Below are 11,658 nucleotides of genomic sequence, written 5' to 3' on the forward strand. Positions count from 1 at the left end.
TTACGATGCAATTTCTGTGTTTTGTCGACAATAAGAAGGTCCCAGGGATACAGTAAACCTGAAGTGACGCATCGGAATCTATAACTAGTGACACGGGAATGGTTCAAAACATAGGCAGTAGGAAGAGTCAGTCTTCTTGTACTTAAGTCGGCATTGTGCCTTTTCTATTTAATTCCGATGCAATTTCTGTGTTTCGTCGTCAATAAGAAGGTCCAAGGGATACAGTAAACCTGAAGTGAAGCATCAGAATCTAAAACTACTGTCACAGGAAAGGTTAAAAACGCAGACAGTAAGAAGAGTCAGTCTTCTTGTACTTAAGTCGGCATTGTGCCTCTTGTATTTCATTCCGATGCAATTTCTGTGTTTCATTGTCAATATGAAGGTCAGAGGGATACAGTAAACCTGAAGTGTTGCATCGGAATCGATAACTAGTGTCAGAGGAATGGTTCAAAACGTAGACAGTAGGAACAGTCTGTCTTCTTGTACTAATGTCGGCATTGTGCCTTTTCTATTTACTTCCGATGCAATTTCTGTGTTTTGTCGTCAATAAGAAGGTCCCAGGGATACAGTAAACCTGAAGTGAAGCATCGGAACCTATAACTAGTGTCACGGGAATGGTTCAAAACATAGGCAGTAGGAAGAGACAGTCTTCTTGTACTTAAGTCGGCATTGTGCCTTTTGTATTTAATTCCGATGCAATTTCTGTGTTTCATCGTCCATAAGAAGGTCCAAGGGATACAGTAAACATATAGTGAAGCATCGGAAACTAAAACTAGTCTCACAAGATATGTTCACATCATAGTCAGTATGAAGAGTCAGTCTTTTTGTACTTAAGCCCTCATTGTGCCTTTTGTATTTAATTCCGATGCAATTTCTGTGTTTCATCGTCAATAAGAAGGTCAGAGGGATACAGTAAACCTGAAGTGAAACATCGGAATCTATAACTAGTGTCACAGGAATGGTTCAGAACATAGACAGTATGAAGAGTCAGTCTTCTAGTACTTAAGTCGGCATTGTGCCATTTCTATTTAATTCCGATGCAATTTCTGTGTTTCGTCGTCAATAAGAAGGTCCAAGGGATACAGTAAAACTGAAGTGAAGCATCGGAATCTATATCTAGTGTCACAGGAAAGGTTCAAAACATAGACAATAAGAGGAGTCAGTCTACATGTACTTGAGTCGGCATTGTGCCTTTTGTATTTAATTCGGATGCAATTTCTGTGTTTCATCGTCAATAAGAAGGTCCAAGGGATACAGTAAACCTGAAGTGAAGCATCGGAATCGATAACTAGTGTCACAGGAATGGTTCAAAACATAGACTATAAGACGAGTCAGTCTTCTTGTACTTAAGTCGGAATTGTGCATTTTGTATTTAATTCCGCTGCAATTTCTGTGTTTCGTCGTCAATAAGAAGGTCCCAGGGATACAGTAAACCTGAAGTGAAGCATCGGAATCTATAACTAGTGACACGGGAATGGTTAAAATCATAGACAGTAGGAAGAGTCAGTCTTCTACTTAAGTCGGCATTGTGCCTTTTGTATTTAATTCCGATGCTATTTCTGTGTTTCATTGTCAATAAGAAGGTCAGAGGGATACAGTAAACCTGAAGTGAAACATCGGAATCTATAACTAGTGTCACAGGAATGGTTCAAAACATAGACAGTAGGAAAAGTCAGTCTTCTTGTACTTAAGTCGGCAATGTGTCTCTTCAATTTAATTTCGATGCAATTTTTGTGTTTCGTCGTCAATAAGAACGTCCAAGGGATACAGCAAGCCTGAAGTGAAGCATCAGAATCTATAACTAGTGTCACAGGAATGGTTCAAAACATAGACAGTATGAAGAGTCAGTCTTCTTGTACTTAAGTCGGCATTGTGACTATTGTATTTAATTCCGATGCAATTTCTGTTTTTCATCGTCAATAAGAGTGTCAGAGGGATACAGTAAACCTGAAGTGAAGCATCGGAATATATAACTAGTGTCACAGGAATGGTTCAAAACATACACAGCAAGAAGAGTCAGGCTTCTTGTACTTAAGTCGGCATTGTGCCTTTTCTATATAATTCCGATGCAATTTCTGTGTTTCGTCGTCAATAAGAAGGTCCAAGGGATACAGTAAACCTGAAGTGAAGCATCAGAATCTATAACTAGTGTCACAGGAATGGTTCAAAACATAGACAGTAAGCAGAGTCAGTCTTCTAGTACTTAAGTCGGCATTGTGACTTTTCTATTTAATTCCGTTGCAATTTCTGTGTTTCGTCGTCAATAAGAAGGTCCAAGGGATACAGTAAAACTGAAGTGAAGCATCGGAATCTATATCTAGTGTCACAGGAAAGGTTCAAAACATAGACAATAAGAAGAGTCAGTCTACTTGTACTTAAGTCCGCTTTGTGCCTTTTGTATTTAATTCCGATGCAATTACTGTGTTTCATCGTCAAAAGAAAGTCAGAGGGATACAGTAAACCTGAAGTGAAGCATCGGATTCTATAACTAGTGTTACAGGAATGGTTCAAAACATAGACTGTAAGAAGAGTCAGTCATCTTGTACTTAAGTCGGCATTGTGCCTTTTGTATTTAATTCCGATGCAATGTTTTTGTTTAATCGTCAATAAGAATGTCAGAGGGATACAGTAAACCTGAAGTGAAGCATCGGAATCTAAAAGTGGTCTCACAGGAATAGTTCAAAACAGAGACAGTAAGAAGAGTCAGTCTTCTTGTACTTGGGTCGGCATTGTGCCTTTTGTATTTAATTCGGATGCAATTTCTGTGTTTCATCGTCAATAAGAAGGTCAGAGGGATACAGTAAACCTGAAGTGAAGCATCGGAATCTATAACTAGTGACACGGGAATGGTTCAAAACATAGGCAGTAGGAATAGTCAGTCTTCTTGTACTTAAGTCGGCATTGTGCCTTTTGTATTTAATTCCGATGCAATTTCTGTGTTTCATCGTCAATAGGAAGGTCCAAGGGATACAGTAAACATATAGTGAAGCATCGGAAACTAAAACTGGTCTCACAGGATATGTTCACATCATAGTCAGTGAGAAGAGTCAGTCTTTTTGTACTTAAGTCGGCATTGTGCCTTTTGTATTTAATTCCGATGCAATTTCTGTGTTTCATCGTCAATAAGAAGGTCAGAGGGATACAGTAAACCTGAAGTGAAACATCGGAATCTATAACTAGTGTCACAGGAATGGTTCAAAACATAGACAGTAGGAAAAGTCAGTCTTCTTGTACTTAAGTCGGCAATGTGTCTCTTCAATTTAATTTCGATGCAATTTTTGTGTTTCGTCGTCAATAAGAACGTCCAAGGGATACAGCAAGCCTGAAGTGAAGCATCAGAATCTATAACTAGTGTCACAGGAATGGTTCAAAACATAGACAGTAGGAAGAGTCAGTCTTCTTGTACTTAAGTCGGCATTGTGCCTTTTCTATTCAATTCCGATGCAATTTCTGTGTTTCATCGTCAATAAGAAGGTCCAAGGGATACAGTAAACCTGAAGTGAAGCTTCGTAATCTATAACTAGTGTCACAAGAATGGTTCAAAACATAGACAGTAGGAAGAGTCAGTCTTCTTGTACTTAAGTCGGCATTGTGCCTTTTCTATTCAATTCCGGTGCAATATCTGTGTTTCATCGTCAATGAGAAGGTCAGAGGGATACAATAAACCTGAAGTGAAGCATCAGACTCTATAACTAGTGTCACAGGAATGGTTTGAAACATAGTCAGTAAGAAGAGTCAGTCTTCTTGTACTTAAGTCGGCATTGTGCATTTTGTATTTAATTCCGATGCAATCTCTGTGTTTTATCGTCAATAAGAAGGTCCAAGGGATACAGTAAACATATAGTGAAGCATCGGAATCAGAAACTGGTCACACAGGCAATGTTCAAATCATAGTCAGTAAGAAGAGTCGGTCTTCTTGTACTTAAGTCGGCATTATGCCTTTTGTATTAATTTCCGATGCAATTTTTGTGTTTAATCGTCAATAAGAAGGTCAGTGGGATACAGTAACCTGACGTGAAGCATCGGAATCTACAACTAGTGTCACAGGAATGGTTCAAACCATAGACAGTAGGAAGAGTCAGTCTTCTTGTACTTAAGTCGGCATGGTGCGTTTTCTATTTAATTCCGATGCAATATCTGTGTTTCGCCGTCAATAAGATGGTCCATGGGATACAGTAAACCTGTAGTGAAGCATCGGAATCTATAACTAGTGTCACAGGAATGGTTCAAATCATAGACAGTAAGAAGAGGCAGTCTTCCAATACTTAAGTCGGCATTGTGCCTTTTGTATTTAATTCCGATGCAATTTCTGTGTTTCATCGTCGATAAGAAGGTCCAGGGGATACAGTAAACCTGAAGTGAAGCATCGGAATCGATAACTAGTGTCACAGGAATTGCTCAAAACATAGACAGTAAGAAGAGTCAGTCTTCTTGTACTTATGTCGGCATTGTGCTTTCTGTATTTAATTCCGATGCTATTTCTGTGTTTCATCGACAATAAGATTGTCCAACGGATACAGTAAACCTAAAGTGAAGCGTCGGAATCTATAACTAGTGTCACAGGAATGGTCCAAAACATAGACAGTATGAAGAGTCAGTCTTCTTGTACTTAACTCGGCATTGTGACTTTTGTATTTAATTCCGATGCAATTTCTGTGTTTCATCGTCAATAACAGTTTCAGAGGGATAGAGTAAACCTGAAGTGAAGCATCGGAATATATAACTAGTGTCACAGGAATGGTTCAAATCATACACAGCAAGAAGTATCGGTCTTCTTGTACTTAAGTCGGCATTGTGCCTTTTCTATTTAATTCCGATGCAATTTCTGTGTTTCGTCGTCAATAAGAAGGTCCAAGGGATGCAGTAAACCTGAAGTGAAGCATCAGAATCTATAACTAGTGTCACAGGAATGGTTCAAAACCTAGGCAGTAAGGAGAGACAGTCTTCCAGTACTTAAGTCAGCCTTGTCTCTTTTGTATTTAATTCCGATGCAATTTCTGTGTTTCATCGTCGATAAGCAGGTCCAAGGGATACAGTAAACCTGAAGTGAAGCGTCGGAATCTATAACTAGTGTCACAGGATTTCCTCAAAACATAGACAGTAAGAAGAGTCAGTCTTCTTGTACTTAAGTCGGCATTGTGACCTTTGTATTTAATTCCGATGCAATTTCTGTGTTTCATCGTCAAAAAGAGTGTCAGAGGGATGCAGTAAACCTGAAGTGATGGATCGGAATATATAACTAGTGTCACAGGAATGGATCGAAGCATAGGCAGTTGGAAGCGTCAGTCTTCTTGTACTTAAGTCGGCATTGTGCCTTTTCTATTTAATTCCGATGCAATTTCTGTGTTTCGTCGTCAATAAGAAGGTCCAAGGGATACAGTAAACCTGAAGTGAAGCATCGGAATCTATAACTAGTGTCACAGGAATGGTTCAAAACATAGACAGCGTGAAGAGTCAGTCTTCTTCTACTTAACTCGGCATTGCGACTTTTGTATTTAATTCCGATGCAATTTCTGTGTTTCATCGTCAATAAGAGTTTCAGAGGGATAGAGTAAACCTGAAGTGAAGCATCGGAATCTATATCTAGTGTCACAGGAAAGGTTCAAAACATAGACAATAAGAAGAGTCAGTCTTCTTGTACTTAAGTCCGCTTTGTGCCCTATGTATTTAATTTCGATGCAATTACTGTGTTTCATCGTCAAAAGAAAGTCAGAGGGATACAGTAAACCTGAAGTGAAGCATCGGAATCTAAAAGTGGTCTCACAGGAATGGTTCAAAACAGAGACAGTAAGAAGAGTCAGTCTTCTTGTACTTAAATCGGCATTGTGCCTTTTGTATTTAATTCGGATGCAATTTCTGTGTTTCATCGTCAATAAAAGTTTCATAGGGATAGAGTAAACCTGAAGTGAAGCATCGGAATCTATAACTGGTGTTACAGGAATGGTTCAAAACATAGACTGTAAGAAGAGTCAGTCATCTTGTACTTAAGTCGGCATTGTGCCTTTTGTATTTAATTCCGATGCAATGTCTGTGTTTCATCGTCAATAAGAATGTCAGAGGGATACAGTAAACCTGAAGTGAAGCATCGGAATCTAAAAGTGGTCTCACAGGAATGGTTCAAAACAGAGACAGTAAGAAGAGTCAGTCTTCTTGTACTTAAATCGGCATTGTGCCTTTTGTATTTAATTCGGATGCAATTTCTGTGTTTCATCGTCAATAAGAGTTTCATAGGGATACAGTAAACCTGAAGTAAAGCATCGGAATTTATAAGTAGTGTCACAGGAATGGTTCAAAACATAGTCATTATGAAGAGTCAGTCTTCTTGTACGTAAGTCTGCATTGTGCATTTTGTATTTAATTCCGATGCAATTTGTGTGTTTCATCGTCAATAAGAAGGTCCAAGGGATACAGTAAACCTGAAGTGAAGCACCGGAATCTATAACTAGTGTCACAGGAATGGTTCAAAACATAGACTGTATGAAGAGTCAGTCTTCTTGTACTTAAGTCGGCATTGTGCCTTTTGTATTTAATTCCGATGCATATTCTGTATTTCATCGTCAATAAGAGGGTGCAAGGCATACAGTAAACATATAGTGAAGCATCGGAATCCAAAACTGGGCCACAGGAAATGTTCAAATCATAGCTAGTAAGAAGAGTCAGTCTTATTGTACCTAAGATGGCATTACGCCTTTTGTATTTAATTCCGATGCAATTTCTGTGTTTCATCGTCAATAAGAAAGTCAGAGGGATACAGTAACCTGACGTGAAGCATCGGAATCTACAATTAGTGTCACAGGAATGGTTCAAAACATAGACAGTAGGAAGAGTCAGTCTTCTTGTACTTAAGTCGGCATGGTGCCTTTTCTATTTATTTCCAATGCAATTTCGGTGTTTCGTCGTCAATAAGAAGGTCCAAGGGAAACAGTAAACCTGAAGTGAAGCATCGGAATCTATACCTAGTGTCACAGGAATGGTTCAAATCGTAGACAGTAAGAAGAGTCAGTCTTCTAGTACTTAAGTCGGCATTGTGCCTTTTGTATTTAATTCCGATGCAATTTCTGTGTTTCATCGTCGATAAGAAGGTCCAAGGGATACAGTAAACCTGAAGTCAAGCATCGGAATCTATAACTAATGTTACAGGAAAGGTTCAAAACATAGGCTGTAAGAAGAGTCAGTCTTCTTGTACTTAAGTCGGCATTGTGCCTTCTGTATTTAATTCCGATGCTATTTCTTTGTTTCATCGTCAATAAGATGGTCCAACGGATACAGTAAACCTGAAGTGAAGCATCGGAATCTATAACTAGTGTCACAGGAATGGTTCAAAACATAGACAGTATGAAGAGTCAGTCTTCTTGTACTTAACTCGGCCTTGTGACTTTTGTATTTAATTCCGATGCAATTTCTGTGTTTCATCGTCAATAAGAGTTTCAGAGGGATAGAGTAAACCTGAAGTGAAGCATCGGAATATATAACTAGTGTCACAGGAATGGTTCAAAACATACACAGCAAGAAGAGTCAGTCTCCTTGTACTTAAGTCGGCATTGTGCCTTTTCTATTTAATTCCGATGCAATTTCTGTGTTTCGTCGTCAATAAGAAGGTCCAAGGGATACAGTAAACCTGAAGTGAAGCATCGGAATCTATATCTAGTGTCACAGGAAAGGTTCAAAACATAGACAATAAGAAGAGTCAGTCTTCTTGTGCTTAAGTCCGCTTTGTGCCCTTTGTATTTAATTCCGATGCAATTACTGTGTTTCATCGTCAAAAGAAAGTCAGAGGGATACAGTAAACCTGAAGTGAAGCATCGGAATCTATAACTAGTGTTACAGGAATGGTTCAAAACATAGACTGTAAGAAGAGTCAGTCATCTTGTACTTAAGTCGGCATTGTACCTTTTGTATTTAATTCCGATGCAATGTCTGTGTTTCATCGTCAATAAGAATGTCAATGGGATACAGTAAACCTGAAGTGAAGCATCGGAATCTAAAAGTGGTCTCACAGGAATGGTTCAAAACAGAGACAGTAAGAAGAGTCAGTCTTCTTGTACTTGAGTCGGCATTGTGCCTTTTGTTTTTAATTCGGATGCAATTTCTGTGTTACATCGTCAATAAGAAGGTCCAAGGGATAGAGTAAACCTGAAGTGAAGCATCGGAATCGATAACTAGTGTCACAGGAATGGTTCAAAACATAGACTATAAGACGAGTCAGTCTTTTTGTACTTAAGTCGGCATTGTGCCTTTTGTACTTAATTCCGATGCAATTTCTGTGTTTCTTCGTCAATAAGAAGGTCCAAGGGAAACAGTAAACATATAGTGAAGCATCGGAATCTAAAACTGGCCTCACAGGAAATGTTCAAATCATAGTCAGTAAGAAGAGTCAGTCTTCATATACTTAAGTCGGCATTGTGCCTTTTCTATTTAATTCCGATGCAATTTCTGTGTTTCATCGTCAATAAGACAGTCCAAGGGTTACAGTAAACCTGAAGTGAAGCATCGGAATCTAAAACCGGTCTCACAGGAAAGGTTCAAAACGTAGAGAGTAAGAAGAGCCAGTCATCTTGCATTTGAGTCGGCATTGTGCCTCTTGTATTTAATTCCAATGCAATTTCTGTATTTCATCGTCAATAAGAAGGTCCAAGGGATACAGTAAACATATAGTGAAGCATCGGAATCTAAAACTGGTCTCACAGGAAATGTTCACAACATAGTCAGTAAGAAGTGTCAGCCTTCTTGTACTTAAATCGGAATTGTGCATTTTGTATTTAATTCCGCTGCAATTTCTGTGTTTCATCGTCAATAAGAAGGACCAACGTATACAGTAAACCTGAAGTGAAGCATCGTTATCTATAACTAGTGTCACAGGAATGGTTAAAATCATAGACAGTAGGAAGAGTCAGTCTTCTTGTACTTAAGTCGGCATTGTGCCTTTTGTATTTAATTCCGATGCTATTTCTGTGTTTCATCGTCAATAAGAAGGTCCAAGGGATGCAGTAAACCTGAAGTGAAACATCGGAATCTATAACTAGTGTCACAGGAATGGTTCAAAACATAGACAGTAGGAAGAGTCAGTCTTCTTGTACTTAAGTCGGCATTGTGCCTTTTCTATTTAAGTCCGATGCAATATCTGTGTTTCATCGTCAATAAGAATGTCAGAGGGATACAATAAACCTAAAGTGAAGCATCAGAATCTATAACTAGTGTCACAGGAATGGTTCCAAACATAGTCAGTAAGAAGAGTCAGTCTTCATGTACTTAAGCCGGCATTGTGCATTTTGTATTTAATTCCGATGCAATTTCTGTGTTTCATCGTCAATAAGAAGGTCCAAGGGATACAGTAAACCGGAAGTGAAGCACCGGAATCTATAACTAGTGTCACAGGAATGGTTTCAAATCATAGACTGTAAGAAGAGTCAGTCTTCTTGCACTTAAGTCGGCATTGTGCCTTTTGTATTTAATTCCGATGCATATTCTGTGTTTCATCGTCAATAAGAGGGTCCAAGGGATACAGTAAACATATAGTGAAGCATCGGAATCCAAAACTGGGCCACAGGAAATGTTCAAATCATAGCTATTAAGAAGAGTCAGTCTTATTGTACTTAAGATGGCATTACGCCTTTTGTATTTAATTCCGATGCAATTTCTGTGTTTCATCGTCAATAAGAAGGTCAGAGGGATACAGTAACCTGACGTGAAGCATCGGAATCTACAACTAGTGTCACAGGAATGCTTCAAAACATAGACAGTAGGAAGAGTCAGTCTTCTTGTACTTAAGTCGGCATGGTGCCTTTTCTATTTATTTCCAATGCAATTTCGGTGTTTCGTCGTCAATAAGAAGGTCCAAGGGATACAGTAAACCTGAAGTGAAGCATCGGAATCTTTAACTAGTGTCACAGGAATGGTTCAAATCGTAGACAGTAAGAAGAGTCAGTCTTCTAGTACTTAAGTCGGCATTGTGCCTTTTGTATTTAATTACGAAGCAAATTCTGTGTTTCATCGTCAATAAGAAGCTCCAAGGGATACAGTAAACATATGGTGAAGCATCGGAATCTAAAACTGGTCTCACAGGAAATGTTCAAATCATAGTCAGTAAGAAGAGTCAGTCTTCATATACTTAAGTCGGCATTGTGCCTTTTCTATTTAATTCCGATGCAATTTCTGTGTTTCATCGTCAATAAGAGGGTCCAAGGGTTACAGTAAACCTGAAGTGAAGCATCGGAATCTAAAACCGGTTTCACAGGAAAGGTTCAAAACGTAGAGAGTAAGCAGAGCCAATCATCTTGCATTTGAGTCGGCATTGTGCCTCTTGTATTTAATTATAATGCAATTTCTGTATTTCATCGTCAATAAGAAGGTCCAAGGGATACAGTAAACATATAGTGAAGCATCGGAATCTAAAACTGGTCTCACAGGAAATGTTCAGAACATAGTCAGTAAGAAGAGTCAGTCTTCTTGTACTTAAGTCGGAATTGTGCATATTGTATTTAATTCCGCTGCAATTTCTGTGTTTCATCGTCAATAAGAAAGACCAACGTATACAGTAAACCTGACGTGAAGCATCGTTATCTATAACTAGTGACACAGGAATGCTTAAAATCATAGACAGTGGGAAGAGGTAGTCTTCTTGTACTTATGTCGGCATTGTGCCTTTTGTATTTAATTCCGATGCTATTTCTGTGTTTCATCGTCAATAAGAAGGTCCAAGGGATACAGTAAACCTGAAATGAAGCACCGGAATCTATAACTAGTGTCACAGGAATGGTTCAAAACATAGACTGTATGAAGAGTCAGTCTTCTTGTACTTAAGTTGGCATTGTGCCTTTTGTATTTAATTCCGATACATATTCTGTGTTTCATCGTCAATAAGAGGGTCCAAGGGATACAGTAAACATATAGTGAAGCATCGGAATCCAAAACTGGGCCACAGGAAATGTTCAAATCATAGCTAGTAAGAAGAGTCAGTCTTATTGTACTTAAGATGGCATTACGCCTTTTGTATTTAATTCCGATGCAATTTCTGTGTTTCATCGTCAATAAGAAGGTCAGAGGGATACAGTAACCTGACGTGAAGCATCGGAATCTACAACTAGTGTTACAGGAATGGTTCAAAACATAGACAGTAGGAAGAGTCAGTCTTCTTGTACTTAAGTCGGCTTGGTGCCTTTTCTATTTATTTCCAATGCAATTTCGGTGTTTCGTCGTCAATAAGAAGGTCCAAGGGATACAGTAAACCTGAAGTGAAGCATCGGAATCTATAACTAGTGTCACAGGAATGGTTCAAATCATAGACAGTAAGAAGAGTCAGTCTTCTAGTACTTAAGTCGGCATTGTGCCTTTTCTATTTAATTCCGATGCAATTTCTGTGTTTCATCGTCGATACGAAAGTCCAAGGGATACAGTAAACCTGAAGTGAAGCATCGGAATCGATAACTAGTCTCACAGCAATTGCTCAAAACATAGACAGTAAGAAGAGTCAGTCTTCTTGTACTTAAGTCGGCATTGTGCATTTTGTATTTAATTCCGAAGCAAATTCTGTGTTTCATCGTCAATAAGAAGGTCCAAGGGATACAGTAAACATATAGTGGAGCATCGGAATCTAAAACTGGTCTCACAGGAAATGTTCAAATCATAGTCAGTAAGAAGTGACAGTCATCTTGCATTTGA

The sequence above is a fragment of the Schistocerca serialis genome, chromosome 5 (assembly GCF_023864345.2).
Source record: "Schistocerca serialis cubense isolate TAMUIC-IGC-003099 chromosome 5, iqSchSeri2.2, whole genome shotgun sequence".
NCBI lineage: Eukaryota > Metazoa > Arthropoda > Insecta > Orthoptera > Acrididae > Schistocerca > Schistocerca serialis.